The 12,663-nt window shown below is 41.1% G+C and overlaps 1 long non-coding RNA gene and 1 pseudogene across 2 annotated transcripts; both read right to left on the reverse strand.

Moving 5' to 3' along the window:
- Nucleotides 1-4,492: 4,492 nt before the first annotated feature.
- Nucleotides 4,493-9,575, reverse strand: LOC146513738 (uridine 5'-monophosphate synthase-like; annotated as a pseudogene). Its single transcript, XR_014875367.1, has 10 exons — nucleotides 9,032-9,575; nucleotides 8,414-8,567; nucleotides 7,945-8,069; nucleotides 7,649-7,835; nucleotides 7,449-7,540; nucleotides 7,151-7,311; nucleotides 6,949-7,066; nucleotides 6,677-6,852; nucleotides 6,473-6,587; nucleotides 4,493-6,034 (listed from the first exon to the last, which is right to left on the reverse strand). The product of XR_014875367.1 is annotated as a uridine 5'-monophosphate synthase-like (transcript).
- A 1,501-nt stretch (nucleotides 9,576-11,076) lies between these two features.
- Nucleotides 11,077-11,902, reverse strand: LOC146513739 (uncharacterized). Its single transcript, XR_014875368.1, has 2 exons — nucleotides 11,497-11,902; nucleotides 11,077-11,451 (listed from the first exon to the last, which is right to left on the reverse strand). It is a non-coding gene; the product is annotated as an uncharacterized LOC146513739 (long non-coding RNA).
- Nucleotides 11,903-12,663: the final 761 nt, after the last annotated feature.

Genomic DNA, 12,663 nt, shown 5'->3' on the forward strand with positions numbered 1-12,663 from the left:
TACCACGACTCACCTGTTTAGCTAAGCTAATTCATTAGACGCAAACTCACTCATGGGAAGCATTAATTGACTCCAGAGTGGAGCAAAACTTGGCTAAGTCTTGGCTCTTAATGGGATCCTACTCTCTGACATAACTCACGGAAACACTCAGCTGTCTCTGTCTGGCGACCACGTGGAGGAGTTTAGTGTGTTTGTTTTCCATCCCCCAGTACTCCATTAGTTCTCACCTACCCCTGGTTAAGCAAGCACAACCCACAGATTTATTGGGCAGCAGTTCAGAATGGAGTACCTGGTGTCATGAGAGTTATCTGCGTTCTGCTACACCTAGTGTCTCAGAGCCGCCTGACCCAAGTGACAAATCTGATCTCTTTGCCATTCCTAAAATCTACCACGACAGACCCAATGACGGTTTCATGCTTTTCAGAATTTTCAAGACACTTTTATTAACAGTTGCTGGAATACACAGCTACAGCTGCAGCTTTCCAGTTCGCAGCTCACTCTCAGACAACAACAACGCCATGACAGGACCCAGTTTAAACGTTAAAACTGGCGAGGCGTGATTGTAGATGCCGCTCAGGTGCGTCCACCTCACCTGCAGTGGCACCGCAGACCACGCCCCGCCACATCCTTATATTTATAAAACACTTTTGTACTCCTACTGACCCAAGACCACAAGTCACGTCTTTGCTATTCATTCATACAGCACTACATTCTGTGTGCCTCAAGCACTTTATTTACCTCACATCCATGGCCAGTTTAGAATCACCAGTTAACCTAATATGCATGTCTTTGGTCTAAGGCAGCGCTCCCCAATCCCCGGGCAACAGATACCAGTACTGGTCCATGAGAGTTGAGGCTCGGGTGTGAAATTTATCGTTTTCAGTGTTTTTATCGGTTTTTAGTGTTATTTTTGTTTTTATGGTTACCTCGGTTTCCCTGGGATTTTTCCCATGTGTTATGAATAAATCTTTTTTTTTGGTACTGGTAGTGGTTTTATTTTGTTGTATTTATCCGCGGCACCTTAAAGGCCGGTCCGTTCAAATATTGTCGAACATAACCGGTCCGTGACGCAAAAAAGGTTGGGGACCGCTGGTCTATGGGAGGAAGCCAGAGTACACTGAGGAAATCTACAAAGCCAGAGAGGCAACAAACCACACACTGCTGCCATAACATTTTGATTTTTGAATGATTTATATAGACATGTTACTCAAGAGAAGCAGAGTTAGGTGGGTTGGATTGGGAATTTGGATCATTACTGTGATTAATACTGTTTTAAACTCATGGCTTCTGCACACACTTTGGTAATATTTCTGTTTAATAGTGATGTTCATATTTATTTGGTATAGAAGAATTACATGGCATCTGTTGGGGCAGGATTCTCAGGGCTTTGTCTACTCAAGTTCATTCTTTAAAAATGCTCCAGAAGTGACCTAAGATTTGATATGCAGGGGGAAGGTGCTATAGCTCTGCTCATTTGTTGTGGTGTGTGTACACACTATTCTGATAGTGGTGTCTAAATGACTATGTTTTCTCTTCTAATCATTGTGTATTTTTTTCTATAATTGTCATTGTATTAATGCATATTGTTTGATTTATTTGTAAGACACTCAAAAGCAAAAGCGCTCTCTTGTTGAAATCTTCCTTAGAAATGTATCTTTCCCCAGGCAAGCATTTTGGGAGTTTTTTACTTGTTAATATGATAGATCAATGCTGTTTGCCGACACTGTATCATGTTGCAAATTTACTTCACAATGCTGAAAGTGAATAGACTTATTTCCCTAATAATCTTCTTTTAAAGACCCATCTGGTCTGATACTATGTGGATGACTCAGATCAATATGATTGAGATTTTAAAATATGCCTGTATCTTTAGCATCTGTCCTTTGCTGAAAAATTATAATGACTAAAACCGCTCAAATTCATGATTCATGTTGCTATTTGGAAAAAACCTTATGGGCTATGAGTGGAAATATTAGTGCCATTGCTGATTTTCTGCTGAGCACTGGTCTTATAAATTGCCAGGCAGTTCTCCTGCAGAGAAGAAGGAAACCTTGACCCAGAAATAATGACAAAATATTCATTTAGTTCCTCATGTGCTACACTCCTAAATCCACAATGGGATATTTTTCAGTTGCAAGTAAGAGTGCTGTGATAAAAAAAAAAATCTGTCTCACTAAAAGTGTGTAAAAACTATTAGAAACAGCTTTTTTAAAAAACAAAGTAAAAGTGTTTGGAGTGAATAAAATCCACATGTTATAACTATTATTTTTTATATTAGAAGGTTATATCATGTTTATTGTTATACATTTAACTGAAGACATGGTTACTTTTTTTGCATTCTTACAGTAGCATTAAGCTACACACAGTTAAAAACAAACAAACAAAAACGTAATCTTTCCACATAGTTATTGTTTTCTCACCACACAGAGCCTCTTGTCCACTCAGTCTGTGATATAATTGCTTTAGGATAAAGATAAAGATGCACTGTATGTGGCAAACACAGTATGACTCACATCCCCACAAAGATGCCCAAATGGAGGGCAGTGGGGGACAATCAGGAAGTTCATTTGAAGTAGATAAACATTTCTCTAATTAGCACTGTAGTGCTGAATTAGTTTAGATACATAGTGTCAAATGCATAATATTAATCACACACACAAAAGAGAGAGAGAGACCGAAAATGCGAAAGTACTAACCAAACCTTTATCAAAGCTATTCTAATATGTTTCCCCCTTAAAATGTCTTAATTTACATTATCTCCATTATGGGACTGTATAAAGATATTTAGGTCCCCACAACATGTTTAATACCTAGACCACACACAAGCACACAAAGGACACATCTTGTAACCTCTTAAGTCACCGTTCATTTGCCAAATAGGTGAAATTATCATATAAAGCTGTAGCATGATCCTAGCCCTAATAATGAACAGGTCATTGGGGATGTTGTGGATGTAAAGATGTTCAATTATCTTAATTCATTTAGCATTTGCTTTTGTTTGTTTTTTCTGTAAAGTACTGCATTATACTCCAGTAGTCACAGCGGCAATGCAAGCAGCACCATGGGAAGAACTATCAGTGTGTGCAGAACTGCTTTACATGAGTTCTAATTCAACATTAAGATCACCTTACAAGTCAATCCAAATTCATGGACAAGCTTACATTTACGATTCCCAATGCCTAAGTCATTTAATTAAATAGCACTGGGTTTCTGAGTAACTCACTCAGTTTTAGTAAATTTTATATACTTCACTTATATGCTTCAATTTTATGTACTTTTACTTAGGAAAAACCAAATTATTTGCAATCTCCAGTAAAAAAACTTTTTTATCGTATTATTCCAAAATGACAAGCTGATACCTTTGCGATTGCTGGTGCATGTGAACCCCCCCCCCCCCCCCCCCCCCCCCCCCCCCCCCCCCCATACACACACACTCATCAATAAACCTAATTTTGGTCAAATACTCCCCCCAAAAGCACAAAACTTGCTCCCAGCTATTTGCAGTCATGAACAGATACTGTATTTTGGTAATGTCATTTAATGCTGCAGAGAGGAAATTGAGATGGGAGCAGCATAAAGTGACAGTGTGAGAAAGAGGACTCAGCAGTTTCCCCCTCATTAGAAGTCTTGTAGAGATGCTACAATGTTTAGGATTCTTCCTCAAACTGGGGTTTTCCTCTCACCTTGACCAAGTTCATCTTATAACTACACAGAGACACGTCTGTGAACACTTCCAAGTTTTAGTGTGGTATACTTAACATTCTGCCTTTTTTGTCTCTTTGTCTCCTGTAGTCCAAGTGCAGCTCTGAATTCAATGGATTCATTGGTTGATTGCTGTGTTGAGCTGTTTTTAATGCTTATTTTATAATGTCACAAAAAAGTGTAACATAATTGTTGGATTCTAATTAAAATAGTGAGTGCAGTACCTTTTAAGTTGCATCTGAGCAACTTAAGCGGAACACTTTTTAAAATTTTGCATTTGAATTTCTAACTAAAATTTAACTCACCCTCAAGTTTGAGGTTTTAAGAGGTAAGAAACACAAGGTTGCAAAAGCCTCCACGTTCCCCTGAAATGAACGTTAGTGTAGCAAAGGACTGACTGTGACGCCTTCGTGACAAATAAATTCATCATCGGCTTTGGTCATAAACCTTATCAAAGTCCGAAAGGAAAAAAAAAATTCGATGTGAGGTTTTACAACTGGACAAACCACTGCACCAGAATAAAAAAAATGCTAAGAAAAGGTTAGAAAAATACTATCATAAACACCCATGAATGAGGAGCCTGTGCAAGCTATTACTGTTTGTCTGATTTACTTCAAAATTGGCTGCTGTATTGATGGAGACATCACCTGTAATTCACAGCTGGACTGGATCTCCTATTTTGTTCAAAACACATTCACTAAAACCAGTGCCACACACACACATACAGTGTGACTGCTACTGGTTAGGTTCTTTAGTAATAGAGTGTTGTAGTTGTGGCCTTTCAGGACCCTTTTAAAAGAAGATAAGATAACCTTTATTAGTCCCACACGTGGGAAATTTGTTTTGTCACAGCAGAAAGTGGACAGTGCAAAGTTATATAGCAAAAATTAGAGAACACTGGAATACAATAAGAATAAGATACGATACACAACTGTACAGAATAGAACAGAATAAAATAAAATACTATATACAATAGAATAAAATAAAATACTATATACAATCAGATAAAAATAGAATACAAATGCTATATACAACTGAGTGAAAGTTAAACTTTGTCAGAAAAAGAGTATGGCACTTTGTCTTATTGCACATGTGTGGGTTTGTGTGTGTTTGATCAGCTGCAAAAGTCTTTGTTGTGGAGTCTGACAGCAGTGGGGAGGAAAGACCTGCGAAATCTCTTAGTCCCACATAGCGGGTGCTGCAGCCACTGAAGGAGCTGCTCAGTGCTGTCCGAGTCTCCTGCATGGGGTGGGAGATGTTGTCCAATAGGGATGACAGCTTAGCCGCCATTCTCCTGTCACTCACCACCTCCACTGGGTCCAGAGGGCATCCTAGAACAGAGCTGGCCCTGCAGATCAGCCTGTTCAGTCTCTTCCTGTCCCCGACAGAGATGTTGCCACCCCAGCAGACCAGTTAAACGGCTCCTTCGTGGGATTTACGCTGTTTGTGAACACGTGAAGACTAATGAAGAATTTCTGGTGAATTATAAAATGCCCTGAACTTGATGCTTGAAATATTACAGTGTCCTTCTTCTTCTTCCACCGATCAATTCCAGGGTCACGCAGGGATTGGAGGGTATCCCAAGTTTGTGGAGTGCGGGAGGAAGTCGGAGAGAACCCCCTGGAAGCCCAGAAAGAACGAACAAACCCCAAACAGAGCCCCCTGCTGGCTGGTGATTCAAACACAAGAGACAGAGCTCACAGTCACACCACCCCCACAAAATATTCTAGCATTTTTATCTAGTGTTTTAGCACTAGCATGCAAGGGTGGTGGTTCTGTGACATAGACAGAGCAACACGATGTGGTCTTTTTCGTGCTGTAAGAGACATCCTGCACTATTTTAAGTGAATCTCCATTTTGAAATTGTCACTGCAGTACTCAGACCGGAGGAATTACCTCAATCCATTATTTAAAACAACTACTGAAACCTGATCAGAAATCAGTTCAAGTTGTGCAACAAATTTAAAGGAATGAATCAAAAACATTTAAAGCAGCAGATCAACAGTAAAATGCACACTGTAGTGTTGCACACTGATGTGGCAGTGATACCTGAAGTAAACGGTGTGCATAATTACACGCTACCTTCAAAACACTCTGATCACGGCACAGGTCCTCGTTACAGGTGCACTCTGAAACTCGAGTCAGAGAGTTACTTAGATGCTGCTCTGGCCCACTCTCTTTCTGTAAGCATCCCAGCCCGACTTCCTGTACAACTCTGCAGCTTCCACCCTATCAGAGGCTGCCAAAATGCCTCGTCCCACGATGATGACATCAGAGGCTTTGCTGTAGACAACTTCCTCTGGAGTGGTGTACTGCTGGCCCAGCAAATCTCCTGTAAGGGGGGAGGGAGACCGAGAGAAGGGAAAATAGGTTTAGAGGAGACCGATACAGACTTTGGGAGATCAGCAATAGCAGGGGCAGCACCAGTTTCATGTACTATAGCACCACCCTGTGTTAGAAATGAGTCATGGCACCATAAAGCAGAGTGCAAGGCTGCATGAGGTGCAGTTTGGCCTGAACTTTATAAAAACCTCGAACGAGTTAACACAACTCTCTGAATCTCCTGTTGGGACATGTGTGATCCTCGGGTTACAACAACAAGGGATGTAACACTGAGTGTATCCATGTATCTTCAGTAGGGTGGATTTCATATAGACACTGCATTCACAACTCACTTCGTAGTTCTTTTAGTATGATGAATATAAGTGAAGAAAATGATGATAAACAAAGAAACGTCAGCTCAAAGTTCAGTGAAAGCTGTCAGACTTACCTCCAGCCTGCATCTGCACCCCGGGGGTCATGTGGATGAACTCTGGCCTCTCTGTGAGCTTAGTGCCACAGATAAACCCAATCACAAAGTCCGAGTGCTCCTCTGCCATTTGTACCTATGAAAACACAAAACAGCTGTAAACTGAAAAGAACACAAAGCACATGGAAACAAATTTAGAAGAAGAGCACACAGAAATGAGCTCACCACAGCCTTCGTGTATTCACCAGCAGCCAGAGATCCCTGGGAGCTCATCTGAGCTATGAGCAACAGCCTCGGGCCAGAGGCTTCCCTACAGCGCTCAGACCTTTCACCACTCCCGGCCCCGGCACTGCCGTGGGCATTCACTATGTGGGACCACGATGAAATCTGGTACAAACCACCTGGAGAAAAGACAAGACCACAGCGTTCGACTACTTTGGAGACATTTTTAAGTTACTTTGAATTTACGCGACCAAAAGAACGTGAAACCGTCTCACCCTCATACTGATGCTTGACTGTGTTCCCGATGTCAGCGAACTTGCGATCTTCAAAGATAAGAAAGTTGTGCTTTTCTGCCAAGGCCTGCATTTTCTGAATAAAGGCTAATGTGTAGTCCTGTTAACACATATGGAAAAAAAACTAAACATCAGTTTGTTTGTTGCATGTACAGATTTGAGGTTTTAGTTGATCCTGCTGTACCTGGAGGATGTCTACATGGGTCTTCAGCATGCAGATCTTTGGACCGAGCGACTCGGCCAGCTGGAGCAGCTCCTCGCTGCTGGTTACATCAGCAGACACACAAAGATTGGACTGTTTGTCCTCCATAATCTTCAGCAGCTTTGATGCTAGAGGATGAACGTCTGCAGACAACAGAAAGAACAGAAAATGAGAAAAGAAAAGAGCAAGAGCAGTCCACAGCATGTGTGTGGAGCTCAATGAAAACACCACCAGTCTCTGCTTTGACATGAAATAACTAAATAATTTAAGTTCTACATACGTGGTAACTTGGCTCTTTCTGAATAACTCAGCTCCAGCTTCTGTTCCACACACAGCTTCTTGCTGGCTGGAGAGTCTGTGCCATTCTTGGGCCTGAGAGTGAGTCAAGGTGACAGTTTCACCGATTTTTTGTTTCTAGATTGTAGCGTAATGCAAGCAAACACACCAGCTACACTGGGGGAAAATTCTGGAGAGTTGTACCTGAAAGTGTTGTTGTCCCGGATGAACTCGAGGACACTCTGGCGGTTTGGGCGTCGATGGGTTCGGCTGCCTGCAGCACACGGAGCAGCTGAGATATGGAGATGACGGGATGGAGCTTGATTCCCTTTGATGCCAACATCTCCACGCCACCTTGCTCTCTGTCCATTAGGACAATTGCATCCGTCACCTTGAATAAAAACATGTCAGAGGTCATTCTTGTGTACTGCTGCTCTTGATGACATCAGTACAGCGTAACTATGATATTATTATCTTTACTGTAACGTTAGACTCTGGACCTTCAGTCCCTCTTTGTAGAGCACTTCAGCAGTCTCCAGGATGCTGGTGCCGCTGGTCACCGTGTCCTCAATGATCAGGCATGTGTCCCCCTGACGGAACGACCCCTCCACCAGCCGTTTGGTTCCTGAAGCAGAGTTACAGAAGGCAAATACTGAAGGACAAACTTACAGTAATTCTCAAACTATGAACTATTAACCAACAATATAGCATGCTAGATGAAGCACGCACTTTCCTGCTTTGCATTTTGTTTTTAAGGTTTGGTTTACGCAGGTTCTGCACCATTGAACTGGGATTTCAAACAGTTTAATGTCTGCCTACACTGGACACCTGTGTATTCATGCACACCTCAGTGGGGGTACTGCCCGAGGCTTCAGCTTTTTCAAACATCTGGACAGCAAGTTTAATCAGAGCCTGTAGTGGCAGCATTTTTTATTCTTTTGAAAACCTGATCAGCTGAGAGCGGCTCACCATAGTCCTTGGCCTCCTTCCGCCTGATGAGCATGGGCAGTTCATGTTGTGAGCAGATAATTGTGGCCAAAGGCAAGGCTGTGTAAGGAACCCCACACACAGAGTCGAACTGCAGACCCTCTTCCTGCACTCGCTGGTAGATGAGATTTGCCACCTGGAAGTAAAAAACAGTAGTTTGGGTCTGTTGTCAGAAAAAAAGATCAGAGTTTAGAGTGATGTGTTGCAGATGATGAACTTCTAATAAAATGTTCATTAAAAAGCTGATACAGCTGTTTAAAGCTGAATGGTTTGAAACGCTCATCCTTATCTTGTCCTGAGTGACCTGAAGAGCTTCAGAAAGCTGCAGATTCCTGTAACGATTATTGAGGCTGGAGTGAGAGATTAGCTGGTGAGAGGTCCAGTTTTATCTGTTTTAACTGCTATTTTCCGTGAAAGGAGTTGATCCCTGAAACTCAGTCATTGTGTCTGCTACATTACTGTGAAATAAACCACGTGAGTATGAATATTACACAGGAACTGACGAGTGCCTACACAGATACTGCATCCAGCAGACGTTTCATGTGTCCGGTATCGCTTTAAGCTGTTCTGTTCTGCAGTCACGAAGATAGCACGTGTTACCTGGTTCATGAGCGCGGGGTGGGACACGAGCACCCTCAGGTCGATATAAATGGGTGTCATCAGGCCGCTCTTCAGCTTGTATTCCCCGAACTTCACTCCGTTCACGTCGTGGAGCTTCAGGATTAAACTATCAATTGAAGCGCCGTCCATTCTCTCCGTATCTACGAGCTTCCGCTGGACTTTCACTCGTCCTCAAAACTTGCTCGTCCAGTTCGCGGTACCGCAGTTACGGTAACACAAACACTTCCGCTAAACCTTTAAGAATAAAAGCGTCAATGTCCGTTTTAAGAGCGTTTAATGTTTACAGATCAAATGTCGCGTAGCTCAGTGAAGAAACGTGAAAAAGCCCGGTAGAAAGAATCGTTGTTTGTGAAAGTTCAAAAATGAAGACTCGAATAAATAACGTTGCGACAGGCTGCGGTCCAGCCTCTTAGCTGTGATAGGCTCCAGCACATCCAGAAGATGTATGGATGAGAAAAGTACGCCCTAACCGGAACTAAATACCCGCGTCAGCGGTATAGCCCTTCAAAATAAAAGCACCGACCTCAGTTGTATATGTTTACAAAATGTGTGCACGTTTTCAAAATGTACAATTTATATTTGCATTTCAAGTTATCGAAATAATTTACTCAACACATCTGTGGGTTTTACAGTAAAAAGAAAAAAGACTAGGATTTTATGTTTTTTGTGTGATTTCTGATCAGTTGCATTAATACAGTATGTCAATGAAAAAACAACTAAATTCAGACACATGAGGTTGAGCTATAAAGAATGATACCAAGCATGGCAGGGAAACAATAAAATAAAACAATTTAAAGGTGAAATACAAATGTAAAATCAAAAATGGCCAGTTATGTTTTGGACCTCAGAGGGTTGACTCAGCAAATCATGAAAGATTAGGTTTAACTGGTTTTTGTTCATGACAGTGCAGATTTCTGACATGGTGTATAAATTTACGCATGTAACAATTTGATTTTTTTCCTAACAAAAAGTATGAAACGCAAGTGAGAGGTTATGAATCTCTCCCTCTCTTTTGTTGTGTGTGTGTGTGTGTGCGTGTGTGTGTGTGTGTGTGTGTGTGTGTGTGTGTGTGTGTGTGTGTGTGTGTGTGTGTGAGACAGAGAGAAAGAGAGAAATGGTGTTTAACAAATCAGATCACATCCAATACCACTTTGTAGCAATGGAGACCACAGAGGAAAGAAGTATCAAGAATGGTGAACGGTGGAAAGCTCCATACTGTTCTCATGAAAATGTCTCAAAGAGAAAACTGACAGAGGTCATAAAACTGGTTTCACAAGGCGCAATGTTGGCCGGAGACAACAAACTGCTGGCAAATTTACCTTAATGTGATATTAGCCACAATGTTTTTAATTAGATGACAGTTTAAAGCCAAGGATGGAACTTTCTTGAAATCTGAACCAAAGGCCACCGGTGTGCTTGTCCCCTCTCTGCTCTCACTCATAAGCCCCTTTCAACAAACGTATGAAACCTGTGCAGCACTAGGAAGGTAGCCTCAGAGTATGTCATTTCCTCGTTTTACTTTCAATCATGGTCATCGAGTCTCTGACAATAAGAAAATGTGTTTACATCATTTTTATAGATCCCATAAATAATTGTGGCTATATTACAGAACAGCACACAGAACAACATACTAATTTGTAAAGAAAACAATTTTCACTAGCTACCTGCTCTTTAGTGAATTAAATCTGAGTAGCTGGAGCTGCCATGTTACCAAATACAGAAAGAAATTCAACGCTAGGCCACAGATAAAATAAAGGCTTCTTGGTAACTTCAAAATCAACGAGTGCCCAGTGGAGAGAGTGGACAGCTTCAAATACCTCGGAGTTCACATCACGCAGGACCTGTCATGGTCCTGTCACATCAACACCGTGGTGAAAAAGGCCTGTCAGCGTCTCTACCACCTCAGACGCTTGAGAGACTTCCGACTGCCCCCCAAGGTGCTCAGGAACTTTTACTCCTGCACCATAGAGAGCATCCTGACGGGAAACATCTTAACCTGGTTCGGGAACAGCACCATGCAGGACAGACGAGCTCTACAGAGGGTTGTGCGTTCAGCTGAGCGCACCATCCGCTCAGAGCTCCCTGACCTGCACTCAATCTACAGCAGGCGGTGCTGGACCAAGGCCAGGAAGATCGTGAAGGACCTCAGCCATCCCAACAACAGACTGTTCTCTCTGTTGAGGTCAGGAAAGCGATTCCGCTCCCTGAAGACCAACACAGAGAGACTGAGGAGGAGCTTCTTCCCGCAGGCGATACGGTCTCTCAATCACACCACCACACAGTACTGACCCACACATATAGTTCTTACACACACTGGACACTCTGGACATTGTTTTCACTTCATCACTTTAAGCATATTTGCACTGCACAAGACACTATATAATGTGGATTGCACAACACTGGACATTATATTCCTCATCTCCAGTTAATATTTGTACAGCTACTGTTATTGTGTGTATATATATTTATATTTCTCTTACATTCTTATATATGTCTATACTTTGTATTTTGTTGTACAGTTATCTTATTTTCAACTTTAATTTATATATTTTATCTTATTCTTTCCAGTTAAATTTACCCTTCGTTCCCAGTTAAATTTACCCTTCATTCTAATTTGTGTTGTACAGTTATCTCATTTTTAACTTAATTTTTCTATATTTTATTTTATTCCTTCCTGGTTAAATTTACCCTTTTTTTATTTTCATATTTATTTATTTCCTATCTTATTCATAGCCTTTTCTTTTTTCTTTAGGTCACGAGCAGTTGTCCAAGCATTTCACTACATATCATACTGTGTATGACTGTGTATGTGACAAATAAAAATTTGAATTTGAATTTGAAATAAAATCACAAAGACTTTGAGCATCTCATCAGCCACAGTATAAAAAAAATATGTCTCTGACCTTTTGGCATTCAGGTGACCCTTACATGCTGTTCAAGTTAAGTTTTACTTTCTCAGTTATGAAATTTGAGAGCAATAAAAATGCTCTAAATGTCATTCTTTTAGCCTGAAATTTGGTGACTTTTCCAAAGTGACCAAAAATACACAAAAATAAAAGAGGGGTTGAGGAGGTTATTGAAGACACCTCAGCTGCCATTACAGCGACTGTGGTTAATGGGCAGTTTCCCAGTCTAGTTTGCAATAAGCTAAGTGTGATTAAATGTTGAATTATTATTGCTATGCCAAAATTGTAATGATGATCATTTTTGTAATGATACAGATTTGATGTTTAAAGTTTTTTTTGGCAATAATGGTTATATAATAAATCTTAACACTTTCACAATTTTCTTCTCATTTTAGTTTTCAATAAAATATATTGAAATCACTGTGGATGTTATTTTTGTATGTATTATGTAAAACAGGACATAACACTGTGTGATAACAGATATTTTCCCAGAGTGAGCCAGCTGCAAAACATTTGGCACGTCACATAACAACAACAATTCAACATAGAAGAGCCTGGACTGCTCTGTGTCAGACAAGAATAGGTACAGCAACTAGTTTCTTTTCACAACAGTAAATATCTGGGAACTGAGGCAGACTCTGTCTGTGCTCGTTTAAAACACTGAGGTAGATTTTAGTTTAAGAGCAGCTAGAGGGATGCTAGTCT

This window comes from Neolamprologus multifasciatus, chromosome 7 (genome assembly GCF_963576455.1).
Source record: "Neolamprologus multifasciatus chromosome 7, fNeoMul1.2, whole genome shotgun sequence".
Classification (NCBI taxonomy): domain Eukaryota; kingdom Metazoa; phylum Chordata; class Actinopteri; order Cichliformes; family Cichlidae; genus Neolamprologus; species Neolamprologus multifasciatus.